Genomic DNA, 12,951 nt, shown 5'->3' with positions numbered 1-12,951 from the left:
AGGTCCATTCAGTACTGAACTTTTAAACAGAAACAGGTTTATTGATTACAAGTTGTTTTAGGAATAGTTCTTAAGCACATTCTTAAAGTTATACAAAGCTTCAGTATTTTACTTTAACCTCTCCTATCTTAATTAATACAGTCACACTCTAACTAATCACTCCTTAAACACTCTCTCTGTCTCAAACCCCCAAACTATTTTTTCTCTTCTCTGTCTCTCTCTGAACTAAGTAGACTGTGACTGACCCCTCCCTTCTAGTTTCTCTGGCTCACCTCACAACAGCTCTCATTGGTACATGCCAATAATCTTCTACCTGAGCCAAAGCAGGGTGATTGCTACAGAGGGTTACCGGTCCCACTGATGAGTGGAGCTACAGAGACAGGATATTTTCACTTTCACACAGTAGGTGGAACAATGGATCTCAGCCGAGTATTTCTGACCGCAAAGCCAACACCATGTTCCCTGGTCTCATTCAATGGTTTTCCCTGCCAGAAGAATGAGAAGTTTTTTTCTTTGACAGATCCCGAGTCTTGCAATCTCGTCTCTTGCAGGGCAACAATGTCCGTCTACTCAGTTCCATGTCAATGACAACTGTCTTGCGCATGCCATCTATTTCCTGCAGGTCATCAGAAAAGCCAGGGGTCATTGTCTGAACATTCCAGGTACCCAACTTTAGGATAGAAGTTTTCTTATGATTGTTGTATGGTGCACGGTTATCAATCTGCTTGTCAACTTTCACCCTAAACCCCATGCACCCCATGAGGTTAACAGACCATGGTGAGGTAGCACCTTACTGGCTGGGGACTGCCGAGCTTAAGGCAGGCGGTAGCTACATAGTGAGATGCAGTGACCTCTCCCACCATTGGAAGTAGCCCTTGGCGTCATGCTCTACACCAATTGAGCAACGACTTCTGCTGTCAAGTCATCTCTGGCCTTGGGAATTCTAACAGGGTTTTTGAAGTACAGATATTCCAGGACCGTTTTGCTCTTGCCACTCCCCAGAAGGTTTCTGTGACCTAGGAGAGATTTGAACCAAGGTGCCCGAAGTCCCTGTCCAACCCTCTATCCGCTGTACCACAATGTCTGTCAAAGGTTAATATAGCCCACCTTCAACCCTTTTCTTTACCTACTATAAAGATCCCTCCTGATAATGTAAAGGCTCAGCCTGGCTGTTAACTGTCTCTTTGCAAAGAAACAGAACCTCTCCAGATTGTGACCTCATTCTGACATCAGAGAATTACTGTATGTTTCTGTTTGGCCCTGTGCTGTATCCATGCCAACTGCAATAACTCATCATTAGACAGTCATTAAAACATTAATATTAATAAATCCTGCTACTCATATGGCCAGCTAAAGAATACTATTTAATTAAAATGCTGGCTAAACAGAAAGGTCTTTGCCTGACGCTGAAAAGCCAAAAGTGTTGGAGCCAGGCGGATCTCTATAGGGAGGGCATTCCAAAGTTGGGAGGCAACAGCCGAGAAGACCCTATTTCGACATGCCATCCCCTCACCTCTTTCAGGGATGGCAACTTCAGAAGGGCCTCCTGGCCTGATCCTATAGGATGGAGAGGCTCGTATGGAAGAAGGTGGTCCTTTAGGTAACCAGTCTTAAGCCATTTAGGGTTTTATATGTCAAAGGAAGCACTTTGAATTGGGCCTGAGCAGCAACTGGCAGCCAGTGTAAATTTTTCAGAACTGGCGTGATATGAGTCCATGCGGCAGCACCACTTACCAGCTGTGCAGCCCGGTTCTGTGCCAATTGCAGTTGCTGGACTGTCTTCAAAGGCTGCCCCATGTATAGTGCATTGCAGCAGTTCAGTCTGGTTGTTACCAGTGCATGTGTGACTGTTGCCAGGCTCCACTCATCCAGGTTGATATATTCTCTGCAGCTGTAGGAAGGCACCCCTGGAACCAAGTCCACCTGGGCTTCCAAGGTCAATTCCAAGTCAAGGAGCATCCCCAAGCTGTGGAGCCTATCTTTTAGGGGGAGTGTAACTCCAAGGCAGAGAAATGGCTCTTTAATCTATCTGGTGAAACATCTACCAGCAGCACTTCCAACTTGTCTGGATTGAGCCTCAGTTTATTGACCGTCATCTAGTCCATTATCGAGTCCAGGCACGAGTTCAGAACGGCGGCTGCCACACCTGGATTGGTAGAGAATGAGAGGCAGAGCTGGGTGTCATCAGCATATTGCTGACTTCTCAGCCGAAACCTCCTGATGACCTCCCCCAGTGGTTTCATGTAGATATTGAATAGCATGGGGGACAGTGTAGAGCCCTGAGGAACCCTATGATGCAACTGCCATGGATCATGGATGAGGGCAGTCTCTCTCTCTCTCTCTCTCTCTCTCTCTCTCTTTTTTCTGACCTGGCATTTACCAACAGTACCATGTGGCCCGGGGGTGGTGGCCGATATGGTACCCACCTAGTACCGTTTGGCTGGGAATAGAGCCAGAAAGGGGATAGGTGTAAGGTATCTAACTTCTTTTCTCCTACACAGGCATGCTCTACTCCCACCTCCATATCTTCCCCTCCCATATATCGTCTCTATTGGTTGCCCTAGAGACCCCATAACCCCCCCCCCCCGTTTCCCAGCTTATTCCCCAGCCAGTTCCCTCAGGGAATCTGACAGCCGGCAGCAGCCCAGCCACAGTCCCACTGTCTCTCACACAGTGACCTGTAGATAGCAGATGGTATCCGGCTCCCCTGAGCGCAGGAATACCGGTAAGTCACACATTGGAAAGGATGTAACGGCACATGACAATAATATCATCTTTACCAATCGTAACATTACCTTTACTAACCTATACCACAGTGGCTCTCAAAGACTAATATAGCCCACTTTCAATCCTCTACCTTTTATGGAGAATGATTCATCATTATAATGTTAAGGCTCAGCCTGACTGTTAGCTGTCTCTCAGTTTGCTGAGAAACAGAAACTCCCTGGATTGTGACCTCATTCTGACATCAGAGACATCAGCCTTTCTGATGACCTGGGTTATATCCATGCCAACCATAGTGGCCAATCAGCCTCCCTCCTCAACAAATCTTTGAACTTGCAGAGCTAGAAGTGACCCTATGGTTCACAAGCCCTTGTCAAGAAGGCACAATGGGGCATTGAACTGCCAACCTCTGGCTCTGTAAGCAGATTCCTAAATTATTATTTTTATTTGTTTGTTTGTTTGTTTATTTGTTTGTTTGTTTATATCCTGCTTTTCTCCCCAAAAGGTACCAAGGTGGCTTACATCATTAAAACATTATTTAAAGGTTAAAAAAATCTCAGTATATAAATATTTAAAAATAATTAAACAAGTATAATATTAAAATTGTAACTAAGATCAATATTAAAACGTATTTAAAACAACAGTGCACAACAGTCCATTTAAAACCCCTCTCAACCCACCAGTCATTAAGGGAAAAGCCTGCCTAGCTTCCTGTGGGAGGGAGTTCCAAAGTTTGGGAGCAGCAACAGAGAAGGCCCTCTCCCATGTCCTCACCATCCACATCACTGAGTTATCCAGCTATCATTTCATACTAATGCCCAAAGAAACATTTAGTGTCACCCGCAAGATTGTTTTCAGTATAAAAACAAACAAATCCAAACACTTTTAGTCATCAATAATTTTAAGTGTGGGGCTATTCTTTCAAAGAAGAACAAATATTGCTTGCTTTTAAAATGCACCTGACATCCTAGTTGGAAGATTTCTCTTTATGTCATCCAAAAATAGTTGCAGAGTTTTGAATGTTGGCTAATGCACAATCGTGGTTTTCATAATTGTTTTCAATATGAAATACTTTTAAAAAGTATTGCTGGACAACCCAGCCCTACATGTGTAGATTTTCAAGCAGTAAAGCTACATCACTTGTAGTTCCAACCTCCAATGCTCCCTGCCAACCAAGTGCCAGATGCTAAAGAGGAATTAACATCAAGAAGAGAATTCCGCAAGGATCAGGATATAAATTCACTCCACATCTTTGCTGCTCACTAAATACAGCCTGCTATATACAATAGACACATGCACTTGAAAGACATCATCTTTGCTAGTTAGGACAAAAGAGACCGTGCCCAAAGATAAGCTTGCCCTAGAATTAACTAGGTGAAACTCCCATCATCTGACATCCTCCCTTTCTTCACATTATAAGGATCCCTCCCAGAAAGCATACAGTAATGCTGGCAAGGCAATTAAATTGGTAAGTGTTGTTTGTTCTCTGAACTGCAGCTGAACAGTTTGGTGGATAGAAAGTATCACCTTGGTGGTGTGATACTTAGACTGAATATATCAGGCAAAACTAACTTATATTTTAATGTGAGCTTTAGTGGACAGGTCCATTTCTTCAGACTAAAGATATATTACATATAACAGGGCCATGAACCAAGTCAGAAATACTTCCAATTGTGTATAAAACCGTGTGTGTGTGTGTGTGTGTGTGTGTGTGTGTGTGTGTGTGAGAGAGAGAGAGAGAGAGAGAGAGAGTGCGTGTGTGTGTGCGTGTGTGCGTGCGTGCGTGCATGTGCACCTGCAATTGGCCCAAATTGCGATTTGATTATTTTAAGGAAATGAAGTGATATCCAGATTGGGAAGTTAACAAAAAGAAAATAAAGGTTTTGTGTTACTCAAAAACTTATTTTTATGCACTTCCTTGCTAAATTGAAAGGACGTGGTGGCACTGCGGGTTAAACCGCAGAAGCCTCTGTGCTCTAAGGTCTGTAGATCTTCAGCTGTAAGATCAAATCCATGTGACAGAGTGAGCGCCCGTTGCTTGTCCCAGCTCCCGCCAACCTAGTGGTCCGAAAGCATGCAAAAGCGAGTAGATAAATTGCGTCCACTTTGGTGGGAAGGTAACAGCGTTCCATATCTAAGTCGCACTGGCCATGTGACCACGGAAGATTGTCTTCGAACAAACGCTGGTTCTATGGGTTGGAAACGGGAATGAGCACCGCCCCCTAGAGTCGAACAAGACTGGACAAAAATTGTCAAGGGGAACCTTTACCTTTACCTACCTTGCTAAATTAGGGGCACACTAAGTGATACCTGTGGTTCATCCATATGTGTGAGTACTGGCAAGTTCAAAACCATAGGGACGTGAGACAGACGAGGGAGTGGATGTGTTGACACATTTTCCTTGTGAGCTTCCCACCTGCATTTGGTTGGCTACTGTGCTGGATTACTGTTTGTGATCCTCATGTTCTTCAGAATATTTGCAGAAATGACACCCCACTTTTGTAGCAGAGATGAAAAGACAAATATGTGAAAAATTAGATTAAAAAATTAATCCGGCTAAACCAAGTGAATATTAGGGAAACAAAAAGAGAGTCTGGTGAAATCAATTTACATGGTGAAGAAAACTTAAATATTGCTACACAGCTGGAGGTAAATATTTAAAAAAATGAAGGACTGTGTGGCTAAATAAGGGAATTCTAATATTTCGTAGATAAATTGTTGTAGATAAAACAGGACCAGATATTAGTGAGATACCCCATTAGGTGATTGATTTTGACTCAAGGCAGCTGAGTGGTAATAATGAAATCTTAAACCTGAGCTTATGCAACATTTGCCTTTATATGAATATTATAGTGAGTGGGTTACCTGCCTGTGGTGCCAGAGGCCAGACATTTGATTCCTCACTGTACCTCATGACAGAAGAGTCAGCCTATGTAGCCTTGGGCAAACAACACAGTCCCAGGGTGCTCTCAGAAGAAGAGTATAGTAAACTACTTCTGAATATACCTAGAAGACCATGGATAGGGCCAGAGGAAGTCAGAACAATAGGTAAGGTAAAGGTAAAGGTTCCCCTTGACAATTTTTGTCCAGTCGTGTTTGACTCTAGGGGGCGGTGCTCATCACCATTTCGAAGCCATAGAGCCAGTGTTTTGTACGAAGACAATCTTCCGTGGTCACATGGCCAGTGCGACTTAGATACGGAACACTGTTACCTTCCCACCGAGGTGGTCCCTATTTATCTACTCGCATTTGCATGCTTTTGAACCACTAGTTTGGCGGAAAGAACAATAGGTGGGCACTTCATATTTGAAGTGTGTGCCAATTAAGGAAATAGCCTGGAGGGCTCTTCCAGATCTCCCTGTGCAGCTGACCAGTGTGGTGCACAGGTGGGATGGGGAGTTTCCCTATTTAGCTGTCGGCTCTGTGGGGAGGTGGGGAAAGGCCAGTTGGGCTGTTTCCACAATTGGCACAATGACGACGACACTGGAGCCAAGTGCTGCGCAGAACCTAGTAAATGGCCCAGCCAGTTCTAAGGGGTGAGACTGGGTCACCATGTCATTAATTTACCCAGGAAAACTAGTAGGAAGTGCCCATTTCTAATCAGAACCAACTTAATGGTGAGTAAAAAAATGAAAAATACAGTGCATTCTGAAACAATAATAATCAAATAGCAGTTGCATCAAATCTACACAGAAGGGATAAAAGAATGACATTATCCTTTGAGATAAGACCAAGAAACTGCAATTCTAGAAAGTGAGAGCTGCTCTGATAGCACTAAGAAGAAATAAACCACTAGGTGTAGATTAAATACCCTGGACTGCCAGAAAGACAAAAAAGTGAGTCCCAGAGTAAATCAAGCCTGAACTTGAGGATAAAACGATGAAACTGAGGCTGCCCTACTTTGGGCACATCTGAGAAGCCAGGATTCTTTGGAAAAGACAATAATGCTGGGAAAGGTTGAAGGCAACAACAATAATAGGAAAGCAGAGAAAGAAATGAAAAAGAATACCAAATATGAGATGAACTGACTCCCTTAAGCCACAGGCTTGGGCTTACAAGCAGGGCTGTTGAGGACAGGACATGTTGGAGATCGCTTATTCATAGGATGGCTATAGGTTGGAGGCAACTCAGTGGCACATAACAACAGCATCAAATCTCCACTCGTAACTCAGAGCAATTTTGAAACAGTGTTTTTAAAACAGAAGCAATATTTCCCTCTCTCTGGGGGAAAATGCATTTTGAAACAGTGTTTTTAAAACAGAAGCAATATTTCCGTCTCTCTGGGGGAAAATGCATCTCACTCCTGTAGATTTACACATTTCTGGTGTTAGGGTGACTGAGAAAAATGAGAGCAAGCATTCCTGTAGCTACTTTGTTATGCCAAACGAGCTGAGAAATGTTTTCATATGAATAGTTTCTTGGCACTCTTTGAAGAGAATAGCCTGTTACAGTCACTGCAATACAAGGGTTTAAGATTATAACAAGACTGTATTATTAAATACTTTTTTGCTTTAATATCCTATCTTCTTAACAATATGTAGGATATTGTTCTGCTATGTGTCTCAGGAAGTAGATTCTGATGCATGAAAGCATACACTGAAACAAATTTGTGTTCATCTTCAAGGTAGTGCAAGATTTTCTCCATTGGCTTCCCCACTTTTTTAAAAAATGTGCCTTTAATTTTGTTGACATGTTTCACCCTTTTTAATATGTAGATATTCTTTCTATTCATGCAGGAAATGCATGAAGGTGATCAACATGCTGATGATAAAGAAAGGGATTACTGATCACACTCGGTTTCAGATAGTATGAGCAGTTTTCACACATACAATCTCTTCAGACATCCAAGCTGATGGAATAATAGTAGTAGGATTCACCAGAAAAACAGTCCCACACTTAAGGTATTGAACAGACCTCTGTAAGATATAAAAAAGTGTGAAGGGGCCTAATGTTCTGGCAAAATGTAGCCCTAATTACATGAGCCTTCTTCAGCTGCATGGATAATTCTCAGCAGTAACCCACAGTGGGAGGAGAAGCACCCTCACCATCACTTCCCACTGCCATCTCCCATTGGATACCAGTGCTGATTGCACAGAGTGCTGCTCTTCAAGGAGCCTACCAGGGCCTTCCTCAAAGCCAAGCATTGTTGAAGGATAGCCTGGAAAATTGCTAGTGCCATCAGGGCATCAGGATGATCTCCAATGACCTTTCTGAGCAAGACATTGGGATCTGGTTGGCTACAGAAGAGCCTCGTGGCACAGTGGTTAAAATGCTGTACTGCAGCTAAAACTGTGCTCACGACCTGGGGTTCAAACCCCAGGTAGCCGGCTCAAGGTTGACTCAGCCTTCCATTCTTCCGAGGTCGGTAAAATGAGTACCCAGCTTGCTGGGGGGGGCAATGTGTAGCCTGTATAATTAAAATTGTAAACTGCCCAGAGAGTGCTTTGTAGCGCTATGGGGCGGTATATAAGTCCAATAAATAAATAAATAAATAAATAAATAAATAAATAAATAAATAAATAAATAAATACATACATACATACATACATACATACATACATACATACATACATACATACATACATACATACATACATACATACATACATACATACATACATACAGAGAGCCAGCAGCCATTTTTGCCTACAGCATTGCTGTAGTGGGAAAGTGGTTGGTGTAGCTGATCGGGGCTCAACAGGTCCTTGTTCCGAAGAGTTGGTCTGGCTGTTTGCACTTGTCTCTGCTGAAAAGAGGTCAGTAAGGATGCCTAGAGCAGAAACAGAGCCCTCTCAGTAGAGGAGGAGTGATTCAGTTGCTCTCACATTGAAGTACCTATGGTGGACAGCCTTACTTGCCCTAATGGGAAACCCAGCACTAAAAGGAGAATAGCACATGTAAAAGGTCAGATCTGGAGAGATAACATGCTGTGGCTGTTTTGGAATTTTTAATCCATTGCCCATCTCTTTGGTTCTCCTCAAGACAGTTTTGCTTGCCAGTACATTTATTTCTTAATCTAGCAAACATCATTTGGAGGATTTGGATCAGGAAAGTGGAACAGTGGAAATGTCTTTTTAAAAAAAAAAAAAAAATCTTTCCCCATATACTACTCGCTTTGTCCAATTCAAAGCATCCCCAAATTATTTTGAACTAGAATTCATACACACACCCATGTGTGTGCACCCCGACACCCAGGCACACTCTCACACAAGGGAATCCGAATATGGATCTCTGAGCTTGTCACTTTTCATTAAGAGATGGCAGATAACTCAGCTTGCTCATGTTGTACCTGATCAAAAAGGAACTCTTTGTTGCAATATTAAAAGTAATTCATTCCAGAGAACATGTACAATGAGTTCCAGGGAAACTTGATGGCATAATGAATTCCACAGAAGGAAATGTCATGAGATGTTTTTAATCTTAACCGTTAAAACAGGTGGTTTAAACATATAAAATGCACTCCAGGTGATATCGTACTTCATGTGTTGAATCAATTCAATAGAGCATCCAATATGATCCAGTTTTAAGTAACATCATCATCATCATCATCTTATTTGTTTGTTTTCTTTTTTTTTTCTTTGATAAGGAAAGAGCTTCTACATGAATAGGTAAGATAATCAAACACACACGCACCCAGTATAGAAAGGATGGGGTATGAACATTGTGGCAGCAGGCTTTGCCCTGATCCTCATGATTTTTCCCCCCAGTTCACTCAGAATTCTGAATATGATCAGCTACTTCCACTCTATCAGGAATCCTATAGAAGATATTAAAGGAACTGACATTGTAAAAAGGAGAAAAGTCTGATGGAAAAACAGGGAAGTGGTAAAACAGGGAAGTGATGCTTTGTTGAAGATGTGAGAAAAACAGGACAAGGGCGGGGGGAGACCCTGCAAAACTGAGATAGGGAAAAAGTGCCTGGGATAAAAAGCTGGACTAAAGCAAGATATTTTTGCTGGCTGAGGCAAATGATAAGATCCTACTCTCTGATTCTCCTCAAGCTTGTTTTGCTTGCCAGTACATTTATTTCCTCATATAGGAAACACTAGATTAGATCCTCTTCTACAAACAGAATCCATAAGATGTGGCAGTCTTACTCCAGAGATCACGAGACTGAATCCTCTGCTACACTTGAGGATGTCAAGATGGTTTAGAGAACGCAGGAGACATACCCAGTTCAGTCCTCCAAAAACTTGCTACTAGAGATGGGCATAGCCACCAGTTTGGCAATTCATGCTAGTCTGACAATTAAGCACCCTGCACCCTCTGACAGCCACCCACTTAGTATCCAGAGAAGGCCGGGCAGGAAGCCAGGGTGTTGCTTCTAAGTGGGCACCTACTAGAGGTGCCAAGCACCTGTTCAGCCATCTGCTGAAGTGAACTGCAGAAGTGGTGTTTCGTGCCCATCCCTATTTGCTCCTGCTCTCCCTACTCACTAGCTGCCATCTGAGGCACCCATTTCACTGACTCTCATGAAGGAATTCAGGTCAGCAAAGAAGCAAAAACTCTAGGCTGTGGCAACCACTCCTACCGAAGGGCTTGCGTGCCGTGTCCTTGTGCTTAAGGATTTTGGTCATCCCTTGCTGGAATGCATGAACAAGGAACTAAAAGTGGGCCTATTTATTTATTTTATTTTATTTTATTTTATTTATATCCCGCCTATCTAGCCAACTCAGGACCACTAAAAGTGGGCCTACTTTGCTAACAATGAAGGAAAACACAAACCTCCATCATTGCAAGAAATCAAAATAAAAAAGCAGTGCTAAGAGAATGAAACAAGCCTCCACCACCCCATCCGATGTGCTAGAGATCACTGCTGCTTTCCATGTGGTATTTGTTACAGTTCTGACCCAGCTGTTTCTTCCTTTATTTTCTAACCTTCCAGACTGTTCTGTGAAAAAATAATTAGTTACAGAGGCCAGCCAGTGAGTCATCTGCAAAGGCTATTTCAGTGACAGAATGCAGATTGTTGCTCGCTCTCCCGCCATAGAGGCTCTGCTTCTTTTCATCAAGGTAGACATCTCTGGAATGTCAGGATTAAAATATGCAGGACGTCATTTCATTTCACTGCCCAGTGAATCTGTGCACTTCATCTTGATATAAACTTCTTTTCCTTAATTCAGTTGAAAGGCATCTGACATAAGTGGCATATTTTGTGAGATCTGCTGAAATACTTACCCAAATCCTTTTCCACATTTTCAACAGTTGCATTTTAAAACATAGACGTGACATCTTCACAAAAATCTTTGCCCTCTTCAGAGGATGGAAATGCTGACTGGAGTGGATTCTGGGAACTGTAGTCTATATAAATAACATTTCCAAATTCTAATCCTGCTCGCAATACACAGAGGATTGGCATTGATCTTTTTCTTAATCCTGATACAAAGGAATGTAGTTCTTTCATATTATTTCTTAACCTGCATATATTTAAAGGCCATGATTGTTGGCTTTTTGCACAAGGAACTAAATATTTAATATTGTAAACCTCTATAGGTTTAAATTCCGAGAACTCTGACTTTTTGCATATGGACATAAAAAGTGTTTTGGCTTGCCCATGTATCACTGCAGCTCATATGACCTACTACTGCAGCAGCAGGTGGCTTATGATTGGGACAGAAGGGCGCCTTCGTCAAAATTTTGAAAGGAGGCACTCCCTCCCTCCCATTCCACAAGTCTTCCCTAACTATAGCCAAGTGGGTCTGTCTGGATGAAAGATGCCCAGCTGACATACTGACCAGGAACTCTCTGTAAGCTGCTCACTTTACATTTTCCAGTTTGGTTTTTATTATTATTAACTTTTAGATTGTTTTTAAGTTCACATGAAAATTGATGCACCTTTTCTGTTCTTGAGTCTCATATTAAGTGCATTTCTTTACATACTCCTGCATATTATATACACCTTTTGCATTTATACTTCATTATCACAAATGCATTTATTTGTACTATACCCTAAGACACATATTTTTATAAACATTTTTATGGAGGAAATCCAGTGCAAAATTTGGAGACATGGACATTTAGGAGGATAACAGAGTTTTTGTTCATATATTGGATCAAATGCATTTGGGAATTTCACATTAAAGTAACATTGTAGGTTAAAACATGAACTGAATGAATTCATTCCCCATTCTTGATTATGACTGGTCAGCACCTAGAGGATAGGCATGGCTGACTAACTGGGAAAGTTCAAGGTTCCATGTAGGCTAAAAAGCATTAAAATTAGCAGAATGGCAGCTAGAAAACACCCTTATTCCTTTAAATTTCCCAGTGCATCTGGAGACAATGCAACAGTGACTTGTCCCTGCCCTTTTCCACCCTGGCCCTATTTCTCCCTCCTTGTCCTGCTTTTAGGGAGGGCCTTCTGGTGTGCCACACAACAGTCTCAGGGGAGGGGAGACCTTGGGCTGGCCATGACACTGATTTTATAGAGGGCAGTAATTTGCTTGAATGAACCATCTATTTAAAGGGTATCCCAGTTTGAAGGTAAGATAACATAGGTAAAGGTAAAGGTAAAGGTTCCCCTTGACAATTTTTGTCCAGTCGTGTCCGACTTTAGGGGGCGGCGCTCATCTCGCTCTTCAAGCCATAGAGCCAGCGTTTTGTCCGAAGACAATCTTTCCGTGGTCACATGGCCAGTGTGATTTAGACACGGAACGCTGTTTACCTTCCCACCGAGATGGTACCTATTTATCTACTCGCATTTGCATGCTTTCGAACCGCTAGGTTGGCGGGAGCTGGGACAAGCAACGGGCGCTCACTCCGTTGCGTGGATTCGATCTTACGACTGCTTGGTCTTCTGACCCTGCAGCACAGGCTTCTGCAGTTTAGCCCACAGCGCCACCACGCATTAACTATTTATGTAACTTCTAGAAGTCATTTTCTTCATCCCAATAGGTAGGGAAATTCTTAAAAGAGAGCTATGGTTGCCAAGATTAGAGAGCTGGACAAGAACAGAATTTCTATATCCTTGAACCTTGAGCCTTGCCCATTTTGATTTAGATAACAGAATGTCAACATGTGTCTACAGGAGAGGCAACGGTTGGTCACATTCTCCTTGTAGTGACTAGTTGTGTATTTTATTTTAGTGTTGTATTCAATTTGTCTACAGAATTGCCTTTGTGAGCCTTGGATCCTTGTGCAAGGGGAAGACTTGGAAAAACAGAGCTTTTTTGAGATTTGGTTTCTCACAGATTTGGATCACAGAGACTTTGGGGGACTTTATTTTGT

The sequence above is a fragment of the Pogona vitticeps genome, chromosome 1 (genome assembly GCF_051106095.1).
Source record: "Pogona vitticeps strain Pit_001003342236 chromosome 1, PviZW2.1, whole genome shotgun sequence".
Lineage (NCBI taxonomy): Eukaryota > Metazoa > Chordata > Lepidosauria > Squamata > Agamidae > Pogona > Pogona vitticeps.
The sequence above is the reverse complement of the archived record's forward strand: the minus strand, read 5'-3'. Positions refer to the sequence as shown.